Raw genomic sequence first — 27,762 nt, 5'->3', positions numbered from 1 at the left:
AAATATGGAAGAAGTATTTTATTGCTTGCTCTTCCTGTGATACAGACTAAGGTGTTGCATCTTTTTGAAAGAAAAATGCGTTTGGAACTTCCTTGTTTTGATCAAAGTCAAAACTATCATGAACTACTTCAATCAACCCAACAAGTACAGGATTGATCAGAATGTGTCTATTTTATCAAATATAATAGAAATTCAACAACACAGAGTAAACTATTATATAATTAATGGCCAGTGATATGGTATAGGCCTATTGATCTTCATCATTTTTGCTTGGGTAACCCCTAAATTCTTTTAACATGCCTCCCATATTCTTATGTTATTTTCTAAAAATTTTTATTATTATTTTACACGGATACATAGGATGCAATCTCCAATGCATTGCAAATATCAACATTTTCACTCTTTTAGACATATTCAATAAAATCTAAATACCATAACTATTGGATACCATCATCATCTATTTTAAAAATATGCAAACAAATTACAAATGGGCTCAAGAGTTCTTCTGGGATGATGGAAATGGTCTGAAGTAGAATTGTGGCGATACTGCACAATTGCATACACTTACAAAAATCTGCAATTGTACAATTACAGTGGGGTGAATTTTATGGCATATAAGTTATATATCAAAAAAGCTGTTCAAGGGTGCCTGGTTGGCTCAGTCAGTTAAGCGTCCGACTTGATTTTGCTCAGGTCATGATACTGGGGTCATGAGATTGAGCCCTGCATGGGGCTCTGTGCTCAGTAGGGAGTCTGCTTGAGATTCCCTCGCCCTCTGCCCCCCCCCCCAGTTCACACATGCACATGCATGCACACACACGTGCCCTCTCTCGCTCTCAAATAAATAAATAAAATACTTTTAAATGCATTCTTTTAAAAGATTTTATTTATTTCTTTGAAAGAGAGAGCAAGAGAGCGCACAAGCAGGAGGAGTTGCAGAGGGGGAGGGAGAAGCAGACTCCCCACCGAGCAGGGAGCCCAACGTGGGGCTCAATCCCAGGACCTTGGAATCACGACCTGAGCTGAAGGCAGATGCTTAATCAACTGAGCCACCCAGGTGCCCCTAAATAAAATCTTAAAAAAAAAAAAAAGCTGTCAAAGAAAACAGACAAACAAGTTGGAAATTTTACATTGTTCCTTTTCTTTTTTTGACCTGCTTTTCTATCCTACTTCCCCCATCCTAGTATACTAGAATCCAATCCTAGTATAGTATGTTTTCAGGATTGAAAGTCTTTTGTTAATGATCCCATACTTCTTTGCAACAAATATGTGTATATAAATTTAAATTTAAATATTTTCTGTATTCTATGACATAAGGCTCTAAATATTAAAATGTTTCTTCTATATTGATTATTATTATAAATAGCACAAATTGATCAAAGGCAATATTAATATGCAATAAATTTTATAAATAAACTTGAAAATTAACATTTATTAGACATGCACCATTTGATGAAATAGATGGAACTGTTCCTTTTTTCATTTAGTTGTTTTTTTCCCAACTACTCATTGTCAAATGAGACAAAATTCAAGAATTTTATTCCAATTTTTTGTTTTCATAGATTTAAGCACCAACCAACTTTTTTTTGTATAAATCATAAGATGGAGTGTAAGATATTTATATAAACAGTATGGCTCAGGTTTTCAAATTCCTTCAGAGTTATACATCATAGAGTGACCTATTACTAAAATGTTTTAGTGATCTAAACTCAGTGAGGTCCTCTCTCAATTTTTTTGAAAGCAAAAAATTTAAAACCACTTGACTAGTGAAAGTCAGTCATTACAATCAATCACTTTCTTAACATTTATATCAATATTTTGAATTTTTCTGAGGCTTGGCACTGTGAGGGTTTTTAAATTTTGTAGGATTTTGGTTGGGCGAGAAGTGTACCATTCTTCTGCAAACTGGGAGAAGGCTGATTGCTAAGGGAACACCTTCATCCTAGGTGAGTTCTCGTGCAGATCAATGCTATAAAGGAGTAGACATGGAAGCCAAGGACCTGGAAATTGATTTCCTTAAAGCTATCCTCAACTGTGTGTCCCCTGGGAAGTTCTGTCCATCTTGAAGGGTGTCCATACCCCAATTTAAAGATTGATACAGCCAGCCAGCAATCAGAGGCAGGAGAATGTACAGTTGGATGCCCCAGTGGGGAAGGGAAGCAGATGCACCGAGGCATCCAGAACAGAGCCAGGCCTGGGAGGATGCATGGGCTTTAGACATTCTGAGAGAAGCCAGGAAGGGCCTTTCAGCTGAGGGACCCACTTAAACAAAAGCATGGAAACAGAATTGACATGTTCTCTGCAGGAGAGGAGAAGGGGGCTGCCTGAAACATATGTGCTGGGTGGGGCCAAATAAAAATCCAATTCTAAATGCAATGTGGAGAGAAGGGCCCTCAAGAAATAGTTGTGTTCTATCCCTGAAATCTAACTCCATCAATTCAAAATGTCAATGGGCATACATGGTTAAGAGCCTTTTAAGAGAAGATCAGCACTTGAATTTAACTTCATGTTCAGGAAAGGGTTTTAGAGGAATCACTTTACCTTCTATGAGAAGAGGTACATGGGTACCTGGAATCAGTTCATCGATCAAACACATGTATTAAGTCCATTATTAAGTCTGTGCCATGTGCCAGGCCTTGGGTGGCCTTATGGACATCTTTTCAGCCTGTCGTACTCCAAAATCTGGACTACTTGACATACCGGACTACTCAGAACTCTCCTGTTGAAGTGCTTCTGGATAGAAGATGTTAAATATGTGTGTGGATGTAAGAAGCAGCCTGGTAGGGCCTGCTGCCTCCCCCAAATCTATAGTTCCTACATGCATGTTACCTAAGTTACCTGGATGGAATAAGAGATTATCTTTCCTCATCCGACTGGTGACTATGTTGGTATTAGCAGGGTAAAAGAATCCTTTAAAGCCTAAACCTATATATATATATATAAACACAACACACAGGATGTCTGTGTCCAAGTTTGTTCACCTGCAGTTGGTGAAATAAGCCACATCCAAAATATAGACTTTCTATAAGAATTTCCTTTCAGGGCGCCTGGGTGGCTCAGTCGTTAAGCGTCTGCCTTCGGCTCAGGTCATGATCCCAGGGTACTGGGATCAAGCCCCACATCAGGCTCTCTGTTCAAAAGGGAGCCTGCTTCTCCCTCTCCCACTCTGCCAGCTTGTGTTCCCTCTCTCACTGTCTCTCTCTGTCAAATAAATAAATAAAATCTTAAAAAAAAAAAAAAGAATTTCCTTTCAAATTCATGTCTGTCAGAAATAGTCCCCAAGTGGTTTGTGGTTACCGATCTTATTTTTAGGGTGAACCATATTCAGGTCAGCTCAAAGGCTTTTCAGTCCCTTTAGGAGGACAACAAAAATGGGAGGGAAACTTATACCTAAGAGTCACCCCAACTTTTGGAAGGATTTTGAGCCCAGTTGTCCTCTGTACTCAGCTTCTAACCTGTAAACCTGTGTCTCTCCTCTAATTTCCCCTTTATGACTTGGTATCTTTATACACAGCCCTGCTGCATTCAGGATGATCCCCTTAGCTACTCTCTCCAGAAACCCCGCTAGCACCCACCTCTAGTGCCACCCCATTTTCCTGATTCTTTCAGTCCAGGCTGCACTTGGGTCCTTCCCGTGTCCTCTCTCAATTGAATGTACTAAAATAACCTATGTAAGCTCCTGTTTCACACATGACACAGTTATGGCAGTCTTCCACTGTTATTCATCTTTGAATCCTTGGTACTTAGCAGGGTTCTTGGCACATGGATATTGCTCAATACATGTTTGTTGAATGAATGAACAAACTATTAAGGCCTAGGACCCACTATGTAGGTAAAAAAGAAAAATAGCCCAACAGTAACCATGGGTTACAGTTTTGTACAGGTATATGCTTTAGGATTCATGAGTCATAGTGGGCTTATGGTGTTCACAGTGAAAGGTTTTTTTTTTTGTTTTGCTTTGGCTTGCAGCAAATGTGTATGTGTATAAATACCTGTACGCAGTATATGTGTGTGGTGTATGGTCGATATGGTGAGATAGCCTTCACTGTCACCTGGAAATCCTAGAGTTAGATCTCACTTTTCTACCTGTATTATACCCACTCACAATTTTCTGTTCTTTTACCATAATCCACTTGCTGCCCCTGCACACACACACGCACCACCTCTAAGATCAAGTGGTAAGAATGGGAGATAAAATACAGAAATATGGAAACATCAAGGTCTCCCCTCGCGTTTCGGTGACTCATCTAGCCGACTCAAAGTGAGATTTGCTATTTTAACTGCCTCACCAAAAAGTCTCTTTTGGTTTCCTTGATCTTTGGGGGCAGTCTGTGGGTTGGGCTGTTGGACATTAAACATAGCGATGTTGGAGGTAGAGACTAAGCTGGATAAACATGAAGGACCCTCAGGGTCCTTAGGCATGTGGAGACCCTCTGGTGGAAAATGAACTGGCATGTCTAAGATTCCTGCTGATGTGGGGTAGGGACTAAGTAATGACCCAGCTTGTGAAATCGGCCCTCTGGGGCTGGCACAGAGTCATAAACCAAGCCAATTAAATTCTTAGAGGAAAATATAATTGTGTAAACTTCAAATGTTGAGTTGAACTGTTCGGCAGTGAGCTGTTCTTTTAACTGCCAACAGCGCCTGAGCCCGCCTCTTCCTGTTATGTCAGCAGCAAGTAGCAGCTCCAGGCTTGGGGGTCTGGGCAAATGGGAGTAACAGGGCTTTTGCCCAGAGTTTTCCTATCCCAAAGGCAAAACCAAACTGTTAGTGACAAGACAAGTAAGATGTTTGACGTCGAGTTGATGGCAGGATCGGTTAAGACTTTCAGACGGTTGGGATGGGGTGAATATATTTGTTCGTGAAAACTCCATGATTTTTGGTGAGCTAGAGGGTAGGATGTTATGGGTTCAACAGTGACCCCCAAATGCCACATGCTGAAGTCCTAACCCCCGGTTCCCCAGAATGTGACTATATTTGGAGATAGGGCCTTTACAGAGGTTGGCCCTAATCCAATTTGACTGGTATCCTTCTAAGAGAAGATTGGGACACAGACCTGTGCACACACAGGAAAAAGAACACATGAGGACACGGCATGAAGGTACCATCCGCAAGCCAAGGAGAGAGGCCTTGGAAGATACCCATCTTGCCAACACCTTGATCTTGAATTTCCAGCCTCCAGAACTGTGAGAAATAAATTTCTGTTGTTCAAGCTACCCAGTCTGTGGTATTTGTTATGGCAGGCCTAGCAGGCTCATATAGTCACCTAGTCCAGGAAATATTATTTTCTAAGTCTCCTTATTTTTCAACTCAGGGAGCTTTGACAGAAATAGGCAGAATGGGGAAGGAGAAGATTCAGGTATTGAAAGGCCTGAGGCGGATACAATCTTGGAGAGTTCTCCTCAAGGAAAAAAAAGAGGTAGGAAAGTGAGTATTTTTAGAATAAGACAAGAAATCACAACACACTTTAAAACTGTAAATAGGTGACAGATTCCAAAACACATATCCTGATCACGTGGGTCAGGCCGCACTGGAAGGCCGGGCAGGTCGGGCACTGAGGCTAACGTGAGGCTGGCTGTGTGTGAAAGGTCGGCCGGTTGAAATAATAGAGAAAGAATGGGTACCTATCTGGTTAGATTTTCTGTCTTCCCATCCTCTTGTTAACTCCACCACAGCAATCTGTAGACAATGTACCTTTCTCATGAGCCTCCCCCAGGCCCTTAGGTTATATTTTCAGTCTAGCCAAGTAATCTTTTTGCACACATGTAGTACCTTCTGGAAGAATCCTTGCCAGGAAGACTACCCTGCCCTGTGTAGTAATTAGTCATGGACAGTTACTCTTTGCACCAGCATTTTACGTGGACCTCTAGAGGTGGGTTTTGGGGGCCGTCTGCATTGGTAATAGAGCAAAGAGTGGGGCTTGGTGCCCTCAACGCACGGAGCAGCTCCTCTGAAGTTGCACAGGTAACTGGAGAATTGGGGGGAAATTTTTCAGTTTCAGAGTTCATTGGATCTCCAATCAGGTTGCCAGTGCTGAGGTCATTGGTATGACCCTTTTTCCATTTTCACAGGCAAAGCTTCCCTCTTGCTCAAGACAAAATTCATACAACTGTGCCAGAGAAATATGATTTTTTTTCACACTTCACAAAGCTGTCAAAAAGCCTGGCTTTGCCAGTTTTGCTTTTAATGTGCAAAACCTTCCACATGGCTCCAGACACAGCCCAAGATCTGGTGGCCAACCAGTTGGATTTCCTTCCAAAGGAAACAGTAGAAGCATTGTTGGAGAAGGCGGATGGCCTGGGCTACTTCGGCTGGGGCTGGCAGGGATGCTGTTCACATTCGAAAGAGCAGAAGCATTGGCTTCTGCAATGATGACCTTTATTTTAGAAGTAGGTTTAAGGGCTCACAGGCATAGTGTGTGTGTGTGTGTGTGTGTGTGTGTGTGTGTGTGTAGTTACTCACGCATGATCATTTTACCTCTTTCACGTGGGCCATATTTTTCACGTCCATTTTGTAAATGGGACATCTGAAGAGCAGCCCTGTGCCAGGCCTTGGGACATAGACTGATCAGTTTTATCAGATTTTCTTTGACCCTCTTACATATGACTCTCAGTCCTAATAGCTTGTCCTGGACTTCTTCATGCTTTCCGTTTTTATACTTTCCATGCCTACTCTGAGCATATTTAGATAAACTTCCATTATATTTGGCCATGTACTTTCTCCCTCCTCTCTTCTGTCCTCTACAATGGTGGTTCTCAAAGTGTGGTCCCTGGACCGGCCGTATCAGCATCACCTGGGAACTGGTTAGAAACGCAGATTCTCAGACCTCATCCCAGACTCACAGTATGTTAAGTGGAGTTCAGTAATCCATATTGGAACAAGCCTCTAGGGAATGCTGATACTCACTGAAGTTTGAAAAGTATTGCTCTTCATCACTCCTATCTGTCCTGGGAGGTAGATAGCATAGTCTTCAAATGCTTAGCCACAGAGGGCAATGTCCAGAGAGAAGGGACTTGATACTAGTTGTGCTAAGTATTTTGTACCCATTAATCTGCCAGGCCCTCACAGTGAGCCTGTGAGGTAGGTGTGATTATCCAGCTTCGACTGGATAATCGGGCGACAGACTGAGGCTCGGGGAGACTGTACAACAGACCTGCAGCCAAGATGGTGTCAGGGGGTGGCTTAGAGGAGCATTAATATGACTGCCCACTGGGCCTTCTCTGTGCTTGCTATACAATGTGAGACAAACTCCCAAACATCTTTGCTCCCTAGGAACAAACTCTTCATGATAAAAATTCTAGAGACATTACCTCCAAGGGCACACAGCTGGTGAGGGATGGAGCTGAGATTCAGAGGCAGTGTGCCCAGACTTCATCCCTGTGCTTTGGCCGGTATCTTGAGCTTTCTCAGAACTTATCATTCATAAGGTGCAGGACTGGGCTCCGTGGAGGATACAAAGTTGAATAACAGAGAGTCCTGACCCTTCAGAAGTTTAGGGTGTAGCTGGGAACTTTGGTCTGTGGCTCTGCTCATGCATGGGAAGGCAGATCCAGATGACCCAGGATGGTGTTTAGGAAAACACTGAGGCCTGGAGTCAACAGCTCTGGGTTGGAGTCCTGGCTCCCCTAGAGCACAGGTTGTGACCACAGGCAAGTTGCTTAACCTCTCTCAACCTCAGCGTCAAGACTAGTGTAATGGAAACAAAAATTCATGTGCTCATTGTGAGACTATATTGTGATTATGTATTGAAAAGTTTTGGCACTCGGGGTGCCTGGGTGGCTCAGTCATTAAATGTCTGCCTTCGGCTCAGGTCATGATCCCAGGGTCCTCGGATCGAGTTCCGCATCGGGCTCCCTGCTCGGTGGGAAGCCTGCTTCTCCCTCTCCCACTCCCCCTGCTTGTGTTCCCTCTCTCGCTGAGTCTCTCTCTGTCAAATAAATAAATAAATAAATAAATAAATAAATAAATAAAGGAAAAGTTTTAGCACAAAAAAGAAATAAAATGGACTTTTTAAAACAGTTTTAGTACAGTGCCTGTGAATGAATGTCATTCCCATTCTCATATTATTTACTTACTAATAGAATCATTGGCAGAGGGAGAGGTAACAAAGGTAAAATTCCAGGTACCTCTTGGGTGCCCCAGAAATGGTAGTTACTTTTATTTTTTTTATTAGTAAATGTACATTCACGAGTATCAGTGTAATGTCATCTTCCCAGGCCCATCCATGGGGCGAAGGCTGGTGGAGCAAGAAGCTGGGAGGAAGGACAGTGGAAGAACCGGGGTCCATCCTGGATTGTATTAAAAGCAAGTCAGTGAGTGTTAAGGTGTGCTGTGGGTTTGATCACTCCAATATGACCTCTTCCACTTTCTTTGAAACATTGAGCTCAGGGAAAAGAGTTGGTGAATGGTCACAGGATGCGGAAAATAGAAGACACTTCATAGAGACCAAATGGTTCTTGCACGTTGTGCTAAAAAAGATACAGCCCTCCACCCTCCACATTTAAAAAGTCAATGAGGTATGGAATTTGTTGCCTCTACTCTGTTTTAATCACACCGGACTTTTTCGGCATGCCCTTGTCTAGCTGCGGGTTCTTAACCGTGGAGCCCAGTCACAGGTTCCCGGAGACTTCAGCAATCCTGCACCAGCTGCAGCATGGGCTCCAGGTGCAGACTCATTGCCCACAGATTGTGTTCATATGTTTTTTCAGTTTGGGTAAAATTTTACTAAAAATCGAAATCCATGTCTCATAGAATACAAGAAGTAGCTCTGGGGTGCAAATCTTCGTGGAAATAGAATCTATTTATCACAAAGCTAATTTGTTTCCCAGATAATTTATTCTCCTTTAGAAAAAAAAAATACATAAAACTAGAGTACTCTGAGTTTTGAAAAAAACATTTTTTTTTTTAAGGAAAGGATGGAACATGTGAAACACCCCATAATCTCTAGAGAGATGAGGCAGGAAATACCAGCTTGAAGCTTACAAAAATGGTAATGACCAAATTTCCCAAGAAAGTAATCTTGTAACATTTTATGGTCATCAGTTCATTTTACACATGAGTAAACAGTGATAAAATGGGGTGATATATAAGCAAGTTTGTAACCAGCTGTGCCCTTTATAATTATATAGATGCCCTAACTCTTGATTGAACAGGAGTTAATTTTTATAGTGGAAGACGATTACCACCTTTATTCATGTAATTCTTTGCAAGGAAACAATCCTGTGTTAGCTAAAGAGTAAAATGTATAACCTTTGTGTTTTTTGTTTTTTGTTTTTTTAATTTTCTGTATATTGTGATATTTTGACATTTGAAAAACCTGTCTGGGAAGAGACTGCCCCTCGAGGGCTAGCCAGTTCTTAGAAATAGCAGAGTACCAGCTGGGAACAATGCTTTTGATGTACAAACAAACCACTCCAAAGCCAGCCCTCCTTTATCTGGCCTCTGCACTCCTGGAGGCAATATTCCTTTGCCTTCATCATCCCAGGGCCAGGTGCCAGGCAATCAGGGACCACTCCTATAATTTAGAGCCTGCAGAAATTACTCAAAAGAGCCAATCCTAAACTATTTACCCAGCCCTGCCTTTCCCACAGAAACTCCTACAAAGGCTGCAGCCTACACTTCTCTCCGGGCCCCTGACCCCACTGATGCTTCCCCGTGTGGTCCTGCGTGGCCTGCCTCCTGGCTCTCGGACCTATGAGTGTAAGAGGCTCTGTTTCCCTGACTCTCTCCTGTGTCTCCTCTTGTGGCCACAGCTGAACCACCACTATCAAGACCACAGAACTACATGTGACGATATTGCTTACATCAGGTTCCTGCTACCAGGTGCCGATACTACCTGTTCTGATTGGCAGAAGCAACAACGGGGGAGCCAGGCCACGGAAATGCAGAATACATCTGAACAAAGCTGAACACAACTTTGTCTTGGTTGCCCCTTCATGCTTCCCAGTTTCCCTCTCTTTGCCAGTCCTTTAGACCTTGATTTCAGCTTGATGATCCCTGTATACTCCCTGTGAAAATCTATCTACTCACCTGCTGATGCATGGTTTTGTTTTTTTTTTTAAGATTTTATTTATTTATTTAACAGAGCAATAGCAAGAGCAGGAACACAAGCAGGGGGAGTGGGAGAGGGAGAAGCAGGCTTCCCGTGGAGCAGGGAGCCCGATGCGGGGCTCGATCCCAGGACGCTGGGATCATGACCTGAGCCGAAGGCAGATGCTTGACAACTGAGCCATGCAGGCGCCCCTGCCGGCGCATAGTTCTTGACCTTGAAACTCTTCTTCCTCTACTCGACCTCAAGGGCATTCCTGCCCAGTTCCCCTCCAAACAGTCACATCCTTTGCACCTTGCTGCAGACCTGAATCTATGCCATGTTGCATCTTACCTTGCTAAACACCCCTCGTACACACTCACACATACAGTAAGATGTGCCATTTGCCAGAGCTGTCTAATACAGGCAGCTAAGTTTAGTTCAAAACACTAAACATGCAGAAGTTTAATTAGCAAGTATGTTAGTACTTTTTCCTATTTTAGGATATTTAGGAGTTATCTACATTCACTATCATATTATGTATGCATGTGAGTATACTGTTTCTATAAATGTGGGAATATAGTTCCCATCTCACTAACAAATCAGAGAAAGCTGTATTATAGTAAAAAAAAAATTTAATTTCTTCTTATTGACTGCTAATAGATACTCACTACTATACCTATTTTAATGAACACTAATTTCATTTATCTGTTTCCATATAATTGCTGTGCTAAAACAAAGCAAATCAGTAGCGCTATGTTCTTTAAAGCTAAACAAGCCCTTCGAAATCTTTTTCTACGCTGTTAAATTGTTTGCAAAATATTTACTTATTGAAGGTAGAAGGATCAGCCTCAGTTTGGGGGAAATAACCACAAATGGAATGAATAAGCAAGTTTTGCAATATTGTTTGCTAAATCTTTATATGTAGTACAAAGATAAACTTGGATCAAATAAGCACAAACAATTGACAAACGAATCTTGCAATACATATTTTCATACAGACCTGCAAACAGTTCTTAAAAGCTCGACTTGGGTTACATTCACCACTGCCACTATTTTCCCTCCAAAGGAAACTCACCTTCTTGCGCCACTCGTCTGAGTAACAACAGCTGTGATATCTCCTACCGATGAAGAACCCACCACGTTGCCCGCCGTTCTAGGTGTCATGTACGTTCCAGTGACTCCTCCAATTACGTGCAGTACGTACTATTCTCATCTCTGTTTCACATATGAAGAAACAGGAGAAAAGTAACTCACCCCAACCACGCCCCCTAGAAGTGGTGAGGGAAGCATGAAGCTGGTCCTCCTGCAGAGCCTGTACTGGAGACTCCCCGACAAGTTCAGAATCTCATTGCCAGTAGGGCTGCGGGGGTCGCCGAAGACCAAGGCAGAGATGTCTGGGCAAAGGCAGAATCAAGTAACTATCTACCTCCACTCCCTCCCTCAACCCCAATAAAAACAGCTATAAAGGGAGTTCTCCTAAAGACGAAGCCAGAAAGGGGAAAATGGGAAATGAAATGACAGCAACAAAATTGAGGAAGCAGGAAAGCCAAAGGATGAGTAGGGACTGAGCTATCTAGGCTCGTCCAGAAAGCCGCAGCCTAGGCTGACACTGGGGAACCTACTGACAACTAATTAACACCCCAGAAAGGACCAAAGTCTCAGGACTTCACCAGCAATCTCTGGATGGGGAGTGAGGGAGGGAGGAATGGGTGAATTCTACTGAGAAACGGAAGCTCAGATCCCCGCCGTGCCCCACCAGCTTTCTCGCCCTCTATTTTCCTGAACAGTTAAGAGTTCCTTGCAGGTTTGTGGCACCTGGGTGGCAGTTGGTCAAGCCTAGGAATCTTGTTTCAGCTCAGGTCCTGATCTCAGGGTCGTAAGATAGGTCGAGCCATGCCTCGGCCTCCGTGCTCAGCGTGGAGTCTGGGATTCTCTCTCGCTCTCCCTCTGCTCCTCCTACTCATGCTCTCTCTCTCTCTCTGTCTCAAATAAATAAACAAATTCTAAAAAAAAGAGGTGTTGACTCTTGATTTCAGCTTAGGTCATGATCTCAGGGTCATGAGATCGAGGCCTACATAAGGCTTCGTGGGCTAGGTATGGAGCCTCCTTAAGATTCTCTCTCTGACCCCCTCATTGCTCCTCTTCTCTCTAAAGAAAAAAAAAGGGGCGGTTCCTTGCGTGTTTGCTAGAGTATACCAGTGAAGCCAGCTGAATTCAGAGTTTTAAAGTTTTAAATTAATAGACACCACTTCATGCTCATGAGAATGGTTAAAACATAAAAGACTGGCAAAACCAAGTATTGGTGAGGTTATTGAATAGCCAGCACTCTCATACGCTGCTGGTGGAAGCATGAAATAGTATCACCACTTTGGAGAATGGTTGGAAGGGTACATTTACATTTATCCCATCACCTACCAATTCCACTCCCAGCTACTTATCCAAGAAAAATGAAAGTGCGTGTCCACAAAATGATTGACACGGCAATGTTCATAACTATCCTATTCAGATTTGCTAAAAGCTGGAACATTCTGAATTTCCATTAACAGGAGAATGAAAACAAAACAAAACAAAAACCCTGCAACGTGACCATACAGTGGAATAGTACTCAGTAATAAAAAGGAGTGAAAAACCAGTATAGACAACACCATGGATAAAGCTCCAAAAATTGTGCTGAGCTACAGATTCTAGACACAAAAGATTTGTACATTGTATATCATTCTTTTTATCTGGAGTCTAAGGACAGGCAAAGCTCTTCTATAGTGATAGAGTCAGACAGTGGTCATCTCTGGGAGAGGAGTGAAGGAAACTCTAGGGATGACGAAAATGTTCTGTCTGTTGTTTGAAGTAGTATATACGAGTGTTCAAACTCACCAGTCTGAACACTTATAATCTGTATACTTTGTTTAATGTAATAACTTTGCAATATTCATAAATGGCAAGATACACAAAACAAAAAAATGTGCATTTATAAATTTGATTTAAAATAGCAACAAAACTTTATGTTCCAGGCACTTTTTAAAGCTTTATGCATATAAATTAATTCAGCCCTTGTATATCTCAATGAGATATTATTATATCAACTTTACAGTTAAGGACAGTGAGGCCTATAAAGTAAGAAACTTGCCCAAAGTTGCACAGTGAGCCAGTGGCAGGGCTGGGATTTGAACCCAAGGAACATGACCCTAGAGCCAATACACTACTCCACGGTGCCACACTGCCTTTCACTAGCTAAAAAGAGAGAGGAGGGTGAAGAAAATATGGTAGAAAAGAAGTGACACCAAAGCCCTAAGTCTGAAAAGAGGAGTTCCTTTGCACAAATTTTGCTCTAGCACAAGGAAAAGTTTAGGGTGGCTCTTGGGGGCTAGGTTCTTGACACTATGCCTAAGGATAAAAAGGCAGGGTCCTTGCCTCTCCTGGTGGGTCAGGTCCTTTGTTCAAGTTGGGATGGCCCACGGTCCTGGGCTGGCATTGCCTCAACAATAGGAATTGAGGAGGTACCACTGGACCTGAGTCTGTGTGATCTCATTGCTGAGAAATGGCCTGACCCAGTTATTCCAGAGCATCACCTTTAGCATCAGTCAGACCTCAATTCCAGGCTATGCCTATGGTTTTATATTTGTATGCCCTCTAAGCCTCAGTTTTCCTAACTGTAAGCTCAGGATGCTGACATCTGTGCCAGAGGTTAAGACATGGGCAGCTGCTACATCCAGGTGTCTACCCAGTGTTCACTCTCTCCTTCCCCCTCATTAACAGACACCCCATTGTGTTAAGAGCAGCAATATGCCTGGCCAAATCCCTTTTCAGATGCCCTCACAATGAAGGGTGTCATGGGCATAGTGTAGTTCTGATTTAAAAGCAAAAAGTGTGGGCAGAATCTGCCAGGATGTTTGAGCAAGTTTTGGCCCTCCTTCTACGTGTACCCATCTGTTCTTGTTCCTCCTGCCTGGAACTTCAGCGTGAGACTGGAGGGGAAGCCACCATATTGCAACCATGAGGATGAAAGCTGTATGCTAAGGATGGGAGAGCAAAAACATGAAGCTAAGGTTGCGCTGACCATTGGAGCCCCCACCCAGCCCAGGATGGTCTATCGCCACACTGTTTGTCATGGGAGGAAAAGAAAAATCCCCCAGTGGCCAAGCTACTATATTTGGGGTTTATGTCACATACAGCTGAATATCATCCTTAACTTACCTTACATCCAGATGGCTGGTAAGAACCATTAATGGGTAGCAGATAATTTCCCCCCAACTAAGCTAAGAATATGCCAATGTTATTTCTACCTTTGGTATGGAGTTTCCAACAACAAAATATATCAGAGGTATGACTGTACATTATATCTCTATCCATACATGTTGCAGGTTTTCCTAGGCATAGGCACAGGCATTAATGTAACCATTCTCAATCAGAGTTTCAAAAGATTTTGTCTGTCAGCACTTTATTTCTGGCACAGTTAGGGTATATGCTTGATAAGTTTTCAGTCCCATGCCCTTGTCTTACAGACATTCCAAGGATGAAATTATCCTTGTCCTCCTTTCCTTCAAAGCCAAGTTCTTTAGTATGAAAGTTATAATACAAATAAACCACACTTATTAGGCATTTGCCATACTGATCAATGTTTTGGATATTTAATAATTCAATTTACTTGATTATCATAAAAATTATTCGAAGTGATTATTCATATAAATATTTAACAAAATCAAGGCTCCATTATAAGTATTTTACAGAAATGAAGTACAGAGTGATTAAGAAGCATTGTAGGTGGATGAGCTAGGATTTGCAATCAGGCGCTCTGACCTAAAGCCTTCCTAACATGACTCATGTGCTGTATTTTTAACTGCTGTCTAAAGTGACTTGGAGTCAAACTGGTCAACAAGACTTAGAACTACTCAGTAGGTATGCATGCAAATGTGTGTATGGGGGTGGGGTGCATGCATGAGCCAGAGAGAGAAAAGAGAGAGAAGGAGGGAGAGAGAATAAGAAATGGGAATGGATGGTAAGAAATTCTGTTTGGGGGAAGGGAGAAAATCTTAAGTGAGGGGAAATTTTCTTTTAAATGTCACTTATTTTTTTATTATGTTCAGTTAGCCAACATATAGTACATCATTAGTTTTTGATGTAGTGTTCAACAATTCATTAGTTGTGTATAACACCCAGTGCTCATCACCACACGTGCCCTCCTTAGTACCCATCACCCGGTTACCCTATACCCCCACGCCTCTCCCTTCTGTAACCCTCAGTTTGGTTCCCGGAGTCCAGAGTCTCTCATGGTTTGTCTCCCTCTCTGATTTCTTCCCATTCAGCTTTCCCTCCCTTCCCCTGTGGTCCTCCACGCTATTCCTTATGTTCCACATATGAGTGAAACCATATGATTATCTTTCTCTGATTGACTTATTTCACTGAGCATAATACCCTCCAGTTCCATCCATGTCGATGTATATTGTAGGTATTCATCTTTTCCGATGGCTGAATAATATTCCATTGTATATATGAACCACATCTTCTTTATCCATTCGTTAAATGTCACTTATTAAATGCAAAATGAAAACATCATTTTTGAAGCTCTTATGCATGGTCTCAGGATGTTAGAAATTTAAAATTGATGGCCAAATACAAGCTGAGTTTTCAAAACTGAAAAGAAAGTTGAATAAAGTTATCATTCGATATAGTAAATTCTTAGGCTGGAAATCTCTTCCCTCATTTAAGGGAGAAAATTAGATACCCACAAGACACAGAAAATGAGACTTTATGCAGAAAGAATGGTGCAAAAAATGTAGTTCTTGTATAAAAATAATGAATTTTTTGTTTGTTTTTAAGATTTTATTTATTTGACAGAGAGAGAGAGGGAGGGAGAGAGAGAACAAGCAAGGGGGGAGCAGCAAAGGGAGAGCGAGAAGCAGATTCCCTGCTGAGCAGGGAGCCCAATGTGGGGCTCAATCCCAGGATCCTGGGATCATGACTTGAACTGAAGGCAGACACTTAACCAACTGAGCCACCGAGGCACCCCAAAAATAATGAATCTTTAAATGAAAAGGAATTATCATGAGATAGATATTAGCATCCTACTAATGTATCTAACATAATATGAGCATTTTTTTTCCTGTAATTCAATTTATGATAGATTTAAGAAGATTGTTGCATGGAATGAGACTTAACTAAGAAGTGGAAGCAGACTATTATATATAACAAGCATTATTCTTTAATTCTTTTATTAAATAATAATATAAAAGCCTGTGTTATAGGGCATAATGGAAAAACCTGCCTTTATATTTTATTTTTTTTAATGGAAATAAATGGTGAATTAACTGAACCAGATAGATTCAGCACTTCAAACTGAAAGGATGTTACAGAAATAATTTTTAGATCTCGCTTTTGATCTCTCTTTGAATTGTTTTGGACTATTGCATCATGTTATTCCTGGCTGAGGTTTTTTGAAACTATGAATATGTAGGATTAGTCCTGGACAACACCAAGTATAGTCAAGTAACCAAGAGGTAGGATTGGAAGAAGAGGGAATGGCTGTTGGCTAGCCAAGGTCAATATTGGAAAGTCATGAGGACATCTTAAATGCTAAGCTAGAAAAGTGGAGCATGTAAGCATTGCAAGTAGTTTCCAGAGCAATCCAAATGTCTTTTAGCAGATTGGAAATACACATATCTGCTTTTGCCATATGGTATCTTAAATATTCTCTTACTTGACCCACTGTAGAGTTGTTGAGACATTTCTGTGAAATATAACAGTATCATTTATGTAGAAAAAGTAACCAATCATGTTCTGCACTCGTTCCTAATTAGAAAACTAGGAATGGGCTAGAAATACCAACACGGTAATAAGTATCTACATTAATCCTACAGCTAATACCATACTTAATGGTGAAGCAATGGCAGAGGGCCCAAGAATCTCCAGAACAAATAAGACCCTGCTCCCCCATCAAAAGGAATGAGATCTTGCCATTTGCAATGACGTGGATGGAACTGGAGGGTATTATGTTGAGTGAAATAAGTCAAACAGAGAAAGACATGTATCATATGATCTCACTGATATGAGGAATTCTTAATCGCAGGAAACAAACTGAGTGTTGTTGGAGTGGGGGTGGGGTGGGAGGGATGGGGTGACTGGGTGATAGACACTGGGGAGGGTATGTGCTCTGGTAAGCGCTGTGAATTGTGCAAGACTGTTGAATCTCAGATCTGTACCTCTGAAACAAATAATGCAATATATGTTAAGAAAAAAAAAAGAAGAAGAAGGTAGCGGGAGGGGAAGAATGAAGCGGGGGAAATCGGAGGGGTAGACGAACCATGAGAGACGATGGACTCTGAAAAACAAACAGGGTTCTAGAGGGGAGGGAGGTGGGAGGATGGGTTAGCCTGGTGGTGGGTATTGAGGAGGGCACATTCTGCATGGAGCACTGGGTGTTATGCACAAACAATGAATCATGGAACACTTCATCTAAAACTAATGATGTAATTAACATAAGAATAAAAAAAATAAATATAAAAAAAATAAGACCCTGCTCCCTATTACTATTGGTAAACTTGGATTTAAGTTTCTGGCTAACACAGTAAGACAATACTGAGAAATAGAATGCATGCCTAAAGAGATGATTGTTTTAGACTTAGAACTAAAGGGACACAGCTAAAAATTCTTTTTTAAAAAAGTTGTTATTTATTTATTTGAGAGAGAGAGAGAGAGAAAGAGAGACAGAGCATGCATGAGCGGGGTGAGGGCAGAGGGAGAGGGAGAGAGAATCCCAAGCAGATTCAGGGCTTGATCTCATGACCCCGAGATCGTGACCTGAGCCAAAATCAAGAGTTGGACGCTTAACCAACTGAGCCACCCAGGAGTCTCTAAAACTTCTTAAAATAAGGAAGACAATTCAGCATAGTAGTGAAGTATGAGATAAATATCCAAAATAAATTTTCTTTATGTGAGTAATAACCAGTTAGAAAATTCCATTCACAATAGTAACCTACAACATGAAATAGCTAGGAAAAAACCTAGCAAAAAGTGTGACTTTTATGAAGTAAACCACAGAAGTAATTCAAAAGATATGAAAGAAGAGGAAGACATGCCATGTTTCTGAATGAGACTAAATATTCACGATAAATTATTTACCAATCAAAATTTATAAATATTTTTAGCTTATCAAATATGATTTTAATATTAAACTAGGTCATAAAAATAGAGATATGAGAATGGGTTATAAAATCCTGAAAAAGGAAATATTGAAGTCACACTCACAGTACCATATAATAAAATGTAATATAGAATTCTGGTGATTAAAACCATATGATATTGGCAAAGAAGTAACAGATAAGTGAAACAAAATGGATAACTTTAGAACAGACTCTAGTATATAGAAGGACATATTCCACAATAAAGGAAATGTCACAAACCAATGGGGAAGGCTTTTTCATCTGACAAATAAGATGGAAAACACTAATAAACTTCAGAGCAAAGCAAGATCCTCAGAGAAGAAACAGACATGGTGAATACACATATAAAAAGATGCTCAGGGGCGCCTGGGTGGTTTAGTCGGTTAAGCTTCTGCCTTCGGCTCAGGTCATGATCCCAGAGTCCTGGGATCGAGCCCCACATCGGGCTCCCCTCTCAGTGGGGAGACTGCTTCTCCCTCTCTCTCTGCTGCTTCCCCTGCTTGTATTCCCTCTCTCGCTGTCTCTCTCTCTGTCAAATAAATAAATAAAAATCTTAAAAAAAAATAAAAAGATGCTCAATCTTGCCAGTAATTCAGGAGATGTAAATCACAAGGCCACATTGATTTACCTTTCAATGCTCCCTAGATTGGCAAAAATTAGCAAAACATACCGAGTATTGGAGAAATGTAGCTCAAGGCAGAATCATGTATCTTGTTGACGAGAATATAAATCAGCACAGTCACATTGAAATTTGCATTACCCTTTACATTTAAAGCTTACATCCCCTACAACCTAGAGTTTTGGATCCTAGATATACACTTCACACGAACTGTTGCATATGGGCATCCGTGGATTTGCGTGAAGATGTTTCAGAAGCATCGTTCATATTAGCAATAAACAAACAAACAAAATACTCATTGACAATAGAATAAAAAATACATTGTGGCATCTTCACACAATGAAGTAATATATACCCATGAAAATAAATGGGCAAAATTATCAATGAAAACTAAAAGTAAACAGTTGAAGGAGAAAAAAAGCAAGTCACAGAATACTACATGCAGCACAATACTATTTTATAAAACCCCTAAACCAGCAAAAAGTTTTTAAAAAGATTTTATTTATTTATTTGACAGAGAGAGACACAGTGAGAGAGGGAACACAAGCAGGGGGAGTGGGAGAGGGAGAAGCAGACTCCCTGCTGAGCAGGGAGCCTGATGTGGGGCCGGATCTCAGGACCCTGGGATCATGACCTGAGCCGAAGGTAGACACTTAACTACTGAGCCACCCAGGCGCCCCCCAAACCAGCAAAATTAAATGACAAATTACTTAGATCATTTGTGTGACAAAACTATTGTCTTGAGCACGGTCATGATAAATCCAACACACAGGAGAGAACAGGGTTTTTCAATGTTAACCCTATGGACATTTAAAGCAGATAATTCTTGGTTGTCAGTGACTGTCCTATGCATTAGTGGATGTTTAGCAGCATCCCTGATCTCTACTCACCAGACCCTGGTTGTAAACCCCACCCCACTTGTGACCACCGAAAATGTGTTCAAATATTGTGGAATGTCTTGAGAGATAAAATCCTAAATGAGAACCCCTGGCTCGAGGTTACCCTCAGGTTTGGGATCAGGGAGCAAAGCAGGCAGATAGTAGGGGAGGAACGCAGGGGAAAGTGCCAAGTTAGCGATGACTCTCTGGTCCCTGGTTTGAGTTTAGGTTCAGGGGTGCCATTTTATTATTACACCTCATGGCTTACATGCTTTTTATATATCAGATAGTACATACATGAGTTTATCATTAACTATATATGGTAACGCACAGCAAAAATACCAGAATAAAATATCTCAAAATTAGCAGTACATTCTTAGAGACAAAGGTTATTGATGGTTTCTAGTTTCTTCTCTGTATTGTCTGTTTTCAAAAGAAAAAAAGAACAGGCATTAGTTGTACAAAAGATGTTTGTAAAACCTCTACAAATGAGAGGACAACACTCCTTGATTATCATAGTAGAAAATGACACAGAATCATTTCAGAACTCATGAAAAAGTTCATTCCTTATTTTGTCGCTTATATTTATTCTACATCTAATGTGAAGAAACAGCATTTGATCTGGCAAAGATAACAGGGTCTTCTTTTGGTTGCTGGATCTCAGAGAGTGCTTGTTAATCTAGTGTGTACCCAGCTTTATTTTTGTAAAACCTCATAAAAAACGATTTGAAATTATTTGCGAGTGTGCTCTATTTGAAGCTGCTGGCTCGGTTAGTCCCAGGCCTGCGATAAACCCTGGGTTTGTTTCATCTGTTCTCTGCAGCAGCTGACGCACAGCATGCTCTGCTCTCTGTATTTCTAATTTTTGTGAACCCTTTGATCAAAATCTGATGATGTAAAAAACAAAACAATAAGATCAGTGGCAGTGGCAGCTAAATGAGTTCAAGAAGTTGTTTAAAGCATTGTCACAGTTGAGAAAATCATTCCTTTTCTTCAAATTAGATCCAAATTCTGGATGCTAACAGAGAGAGAATTAAGTATTATTTTATTTATTCCTGGTGCGAACATGCTGCCAGAGCCCACCTGATAAATACTTGATGTGAACTCCACAGAGCACACGATCCAAGGGTCATCTTAGCCAACACGTACTGAAACTTCTTCCTCCTCGCAGGGAAAGAGATGCTTCTCTTCCTCTGGTCATGGGATACACAAGTAGATATATTTATGGCACAAGCACATAGCAACTGTTTCTATTTAACCTTCATTTTTAAAGAAGGCAGAACAATAGAAACCAGGGATTTGAAACTGACTCCTCTACAATCTAGAAGAAATCACCTCAACTCTCTGAGACTTCGTTTCCTTAGCCGAGAAATGAGAGTCACAAGAACGCCTGCCCATCTTACCTTACAGGTAGTTGGGAGACTCCCTTAAGGTTGTGTCTAGGAAAGTGCTTCGGGAATTATTTATATCTGCTTACCTAGACCTGAATCTATATACCTACAGCTCTGGAGAGATGTAATGTGTAAGAACTAAATAGATAGGCTTATTATCATCAGAATATTCCTATTCCAAGAACTAAATAGATAGGCTTATTATCATCAGAATATTCCTATTCCAGAATATTCCAGAATATTCCTATTCCTATTCATTTTATTTTGGGGAAGCTGGGGGGTCACAAGGAGTAAGTGAAACAGTTCGTTTGCTTGTTTATTTTGTGAGTGGCCCCATTCTAAGGGGTTCACAGCCTGTCTCTCTTTTCCCAACCTCAAGCATTCTGGTCACTACTCCTATGGTTTGAAACTGTTGCTTCAGTGAAAGGCCAGTCCCTGGCCACTCATTTCAAAAACTCCGGACATAGACATGTCTAATGCAGTGTTTCTCAACCACAGCCAATTTTGTTCTCCTTCTCCCGGCGACATGTGACAATATCTGGAGATATTTTTGATTATCACAACGAGGATGGAGGTACTACTGTCAGCTTGTGGGCAGTGGCCAGGGATGCTGCTATCTGGCCTCCATATCAACAGTGCCAAGATTGAGAAATCCCCATCTAAGTCAATATTGGGCAAATGTGAAATGGTTCAACTTTTTTGAAGCGTATTCTCCATCCCACTCATGTATCCAGGGCCTTAACTGGTGATGAGAATGAAATTCAAGTGGTTCCACTTGCTTTGGCTCATTTACACCATCGTTATCAGGAGGTTCGAGTAGGTGTATGTCAGTCTCTCTATTTATAGTCTATCAAACAGTCTCCAGGGAATTGAGCTAACTGAACATTTTAATATTGGATTCAACTGCAGTCAAGTAGAATTCTTCGTGGTCTAATAAATATCTCTGATTTTCTTTTCATGGGGTCTCTGCAATTGGTTCCTCACCTTTTGGTCTGATTCTGGGTTCTGAGTTTAGGTAGAAAAGCTCGTGCTTCGGGTTGAATCACCATACTCTGTCTTAAAGCCATTCAGTCAGACAGGTCCTCCATTATAGTGGAAGGGACTCTAATCAGCCAGAAGTCAGGAAACAAAGCAGACAGTGAAGGATGTCAGATGGTTTTCTAGGCAAATGAGGAGGCAGCTGCTAAGCTGGATTGACAAGAGCAAACAATTAAGAGGCTAGGGACACCCATATCCATTTAATACATAGATAAGAACCTTGGAGGATTATCGCTTTTTAGTATAATCAGAAGAAAGTATCTCCCTGCAATCACCAATACACAATATAGAATAAAAGAACAACTGAGTCAGATTATATAGCAAATAGGACACCACCCAAAGCAGTCTTCCTTTTATTCTTATTTATGATTACATAGTAATGTTTTTATTAGGCTGGTAAAATAGCACCACAAGATGACTTACTACAGATGTCATGATGTATTTTAAAACAGCTCTCTTAAATTCCACTGGAATTTAGGAAATGATTTTGAATAAATGCATCCAAAGAAATATCATTACTGATTCTCATAGGAAGATACGTTTTTTCCCCCCTTTTTCTTTTATATCTCCTTGACATTGACAGTGTGACTAATGTACTCAGTGTTATGGGAAATCCTCAAGGCAATGACATCACAATATGTAATTTTTCCCTTGTGTACTCAGGAAAGTCAAAGTTCTCTTGTACACTTAAAGAATCAAAAAGCCTAACTTGAAATGGGAGTAGTATCCAAAATAAACAAGTTGTAATATTCTCTTTCCCCCTCAACCCAGCCTTTTCCCCTGTAGTTTCAAAGTTTGGAATTAGGTTGTCATAATAGTCTGACTTTCATTTTTAATTAACCAATGATTTAGAAAAGAAAGAATGAAAGAAGAAACTTGCTGTGTATTAAAATCATTGATGTGTAGTATTCTTTGGGTTCTGGTGTTTGATGAAGTGCCTTACACTGGTTTTTTTGTTGCCAGCAACTAAAATACCTACTAATGCCTTCTGGCTCTAAAAGAACTGCACAGCATTGGCTACATATGTTTACCATTACCCACAGAACTGTCAGACCCTTTATTCCAGTGGAGGCATGCATGGAAATAGGCCAGGACCCGAAGGAACACAGTTCCAGTAGTGAAATTAGCAACTGGACAACATTCCCAGGGAAGTGGCTGAGTTCAGTTCTGGCAAAAATCCCATTGCTGCTGGTACAAAAAAAAGAAGAGGAAGAAAAGAAAAGAAAAAGAAACACAAAGGATAAAATTTGTCTAGGGGATAAAGGGAGGTGAATATATATGATTTGCACAGCCGATCAAAAAATAATCCTGATAATTCTTTCCATTTATGCTAAACTTTTGGTTATTGGGTGACTTCTGATTTTGAAATGGCAAAATGCTTTTCTGAACCTGGATTATGTGTGATGGTTTAACACTTAAGACTGGCAACCTTTTCACCTTTGAAGAGAATTCTAAAGTTTATCCCCTTACTGTGGTCACAGGATTTAAAAGCCATCATCATGATTGAATTAAATTGTGGCCATTATTTGTATTTCTCCCAAACTGTATCCAGTCAACCAAAACAACTATGATGAAATAGAAAAAAAGTCAATTTCTCAGTATAATTTGTACAATGTTGGTAGGGGTAACTTAAAACATGGATAATCAGTACAAGATACATTACCAATAATTTATGGTATTTCTTTAGTGTTTAATTAGGTTGCTAGGTAACATGGATACATTTGTAAAATGTTGCTGAATATTCAAAATATTAAGGAGGGCCTTTTGATATCACAAAGCTTGTTGGGGACCAGGTAAAATCCATAAATACACAAATCTGTATGACCATAAAACAAAATGTATTTTGGCCTTTCAGATTCAACTAAAAGTGCTATGTGCTAATCATTGTATATTTATTATTTTATTTAAGCTTAGCAACAATTGCTGAAATAGGTTTTATTATCCCTTAAAAGATAAGGAAATTGATGGGGCGCCTGGGTGGCTCAGTTGGTTAAGCGACTGCCTTCGGCTCAGGTCATGATCCTGGAGTCCTTGGATCGAGTCCCGCATCGGGCTCCCTGCTCAGCAGGGAGTCTGCTTCTCCCTCTGACCCTCCCCCCTCTCATGCTCTCTCTATCTCATTCTCTCTCTCAAATAAATAAATAAAATCTTAAAAAAAAAAGATAAGGAAATTGAGGCACTGAAGACTCACATGAGAAGTATTTGCAGAGCTAGAATTTGAACCCAAGTCTGTCTGACTCTGAACCCACATTGTAAACTCAATAAACCCATTTCCTCTTCTTTCTGACCCACAGCTAGACTACATTTCCCAGCCTGCCTGATATTTAGATATGGCCACATGACCAAGTTCTAGGCACTGGGATGTAAACAGAGGTGATTTTACCATTTCAGGACTGGCCTATAAAATCCTCCATGCAGTACCCTCTTTACGTTATGCCCCTTACACTGCTTTAAGGCAAATGTACATGGACACCTTGGATATGTTGAATATGACAGAGGCACAGGAAAAATGGTCCTGGGCCCTTACACTGGCCCTTGAAAAAAGTGTTATCTGTCAATCAGACACATCTATTTTGGAATTTACGTCAATGAGAAATAAATTCTATTGTATTTAAATGTCATACATTTGGCACTTTGTTTGTTACAACAGCTAACATAGCTTTGCCTGTATACAGTATTGCCTGTATATTATAACAATAGGTCTTTCTTCCTACTGAAAGGACCCAGAGAAGTCCATACAAAAGGGCAAACCTGGAAATAACTTTTATATAGGGACCTGAAGAAAAGAGATGTGAAGGAACAAGGAGACACCTCATTAACTCTTTTCAAGAAAGTTTCATTTAGAAAAGACATCTCTTATTTTTCCAAATAATCAACAAACATCTTAATAGTCATAAAAACAACTACTGGATATTTGAAAATTGGATATACTGTGTGAAGACCAATACTATGTACACAGAGATGTTCAATAATGATTTTTTTAACTCTCCCCTCTTGGATAATTATTTTTTAAATATTTTATTTATTTATTTGACAGGGAGAGACACAGTGAGAGAGGGAACCCAAGCAGGGGGAGTGGGAGAGGGAGAAGAAGGCTCCCAGCTGAGCAGGGAACCCGATGTGCTGGAATCATGACCTGAGCTGAAGGCAGATGCTTAACCAACTGAGCCACCCAGGCGCCCCTGGATAATTATTTTTATTTGATAGATTTTATGTGAAAAATTCAGAAGGAAAGGGAAAGGAAAGCAAGAAGCCCCATTATACCTTAATGGGATCATTTAATTCAGAGCAAACAAAAGTTGCTTACAATTAAGTAAAAATTTCAAACTCTTAGGGATATTATACTTAACTTTTATAAATTCTGGTGATCAGGCATGAAATTAGACTTCTCTAAAAATCAACATTAATGTGATTAGTTTTCAGGGTAGTTATGTTTGTATGAAAAAACATCCCTAAAAACCTACATTTTTGTGCATCTATTTAAAATGTATTTAAAGAAGCCCTTGGGATAATGCTGGAGCTTTGTAGGATTGTCATAAAAATATTATATGATCTAAAATGAAATCTTAATGTCTGCAAGGAGAATAAAGCTGTTCTAGTTGGAATTGGGACAATGGAGCAAAGTCTGCTTCTTCCCCTGTTGTTCAAATCCAGGTCCAGTCTGGTCTGGCATTGATCTCTGAGGATCCCATGTGCTGGCATCTCTGCAAGAGGAGCCCCTTCAGATGGTGAGTGAATGGTGTCAAAGTTCCAGAGAGGAGGCAGTGAAACAGAGTCAGAAGATCATAAATTCTAGAATCAGAGACACTTGCCTTTTCTACTTGTTAGCTATTTAGCTTTGGTTAAGTCATTAGATATCTCTAATTCTGAGTTGTGGTTTATCTGTGAAAGTGGACAATGCTACATACCTTGGATGTTCAGTCATAAGGATAGAGAAATTTCCGGGAGCATGTGAAGCCACTCCAGGATCACCAGGTACTGGGTTTAGGACAACATAACTGCCTCCAGATCTTAGTCACTGGGAATGGAGCTCCTTGTGTATGGACGGATGTGGACAAGGTTGTCTCAAAAACTGGTAAAAGCTGGCCCTTCAGCCTACAGCTCTATAGTGTCTGCATCTACATGAGTTTGAGGTTGGCAGAGACTGAAATTTGTTATGAAAAGTGAGCTATGTTCCTCAATTTTTTTGCTTTATCTTTATTTCACATTCAACGATAAACCATTTCCAAATTCTTATTTGCAATCATGAGAAAGAATTTTTCAATTCTTTCAAGTATAGACTTATATAATGAGATTTGAGCCTCTGTGTCTTCTAATTTCTAAATTATTTGTGATTCCTCATTGTATTTCTCCTTGAATGATCCTTATTTGTGTATTTAACTTCATTGGCCTACTCAAATAACTTTTAGGGTAGAGAATGTGTCTTACTATCTCAGTCAGGGTCCCATAAGAAAACAAATTGTAATCTCCGGCAAGATAATTGAGTAAAATGAAATAAAGGGTTATTCACAAAGATATGAGAAAGGTTCAGGAAAATCAATAAGGGACAGTGTCAGTACTCTGGGACTAGCAATGTTGGAAAGCTGGTACCACCCATAGGGCTAAAGAGACAAGTTAAGGAGAGAGTAGGGGTCATCTGATAGAGATTGTGGCCTTAAGTAGAGGTTTGCAGGAAACTAAAGAGAAACACATATCCTGATCTCATTTCCGCCAGCACTTCTACCCTTTAACTTCCTCCCATTGTCTCTCATTGGCCAAATCCAGCCAGAAACCAGAAGACAAAGGGAGCAAAAAAAAAATTATCCACACTTTATTCTTTTAAAAATCTCTTACAGAGGATGCCCAGCTGGCTCAGTGGGTACAGTATGTGACTCTGGAACCTGAGGTTGTGAGTTGAAGTCCCACCATGGGTGTGAAGCCTACTTAAAAATAAAATCTTAAAATAAATAAATAAATAAATAAATAAATAAATAAATAAATAAATAACCTCTTACAGATACTGAACATATCATTATTGAATTAAGCTTTAAGCTTTATTGGTTTATAAAGACAAAACAAAAATCCCCGCTAAATTGTACTGCCAACATTGTCTCTTCATTAAGCCTCTTCATATAAGTTCCTTATACTCCCTTTGCTTCCTTCCTTCCTTCCTTCCTTCCTTTCCTTCTTCCTTCCTCCAAGTGAAACTCAGTCTCATGGGGGTCAGAGATGTAAACTGATGCTATTCAATAGAATGAAGGCTTGTACAGAGATGTGTACAAAAGGCTATGAGAACAGTGAAGGGCAGTCCTAAGTCTGCCACAGGGAATCAGAGAGGTTGATGCAGGACCTTCCCTTGAAAGAGTATTCCAGACATGTCAAACTGAGAAGCAGGAAGACTGCTAAGGTGCTGGCCAACCATGAAGAATTCCCTGCTGCTTCTCTTACCTCTGTGCTCAATCATGGGATGTGTCAGCAGGGGACAGCCCCTAGAGACAACCGCTTCTGAGGCCTCCTTGCTCCAGTGAGAGGGAGGGAGGACAGAGGGATGAGTGTCTCGAGCTGAAGGAACCTCTACTCCAGAAGTCGGCTTTAGCTACAGACCTCCTAAAGTTGGATATGGATATGATTAGGGTCTGCAATAAGTGACATCTGTTTGCTCTGACCTTTGGGT

The 27,762-nt window shown here is 40.6% G+C and overlaps 1 long non-coding RNA gene across 1 annotated transcript in view; it reads right to left on the bottom strand.

Moving 5' to 3' along the window:
- Positions 1–18,678: 18,678 nt before the first annotated feature.
- The window catches only part of LOC123837908 (uncharacterized), a 78,665-nt gene continuing 69,581 nt past the window's right edge, over positions 18,679–27,762 (bottom strand). Inside the window, exons 6-7 of the long non-coding RNA XR_006789313.3 lie at positions 22,056–22,175; positions 18,679–20,873 (exon numbers count right to left, since the gene is read on the bottom strand). This is a non-coding gene — a long non-coding RNA (uncharacterized LOC123837908). The remainder of the gene's footprint in view (positions 20,874–22,055; positions 22,176–27,762) is intronic.

Source organism: Mirounga angustirostris, unplaced genomic scaffold (assembly GCF_029215605.1).
Source record: "Mirounga angustirostris isolate CCGP_5_RB_7025 unplaced genomic scaffold, mMirAng1.0.hap1 SCAF_8, whole genome shotgun sequence".
Lineage (NCBI taxonomy): Eukaryota > Metazoa > Chordata > Mammalia > Carnivora > Phocidae > Mirounga > Mirounga angustirostris.
This window is presented reverse-complemented; position numbering and strand designations above follow the sequence as displayed.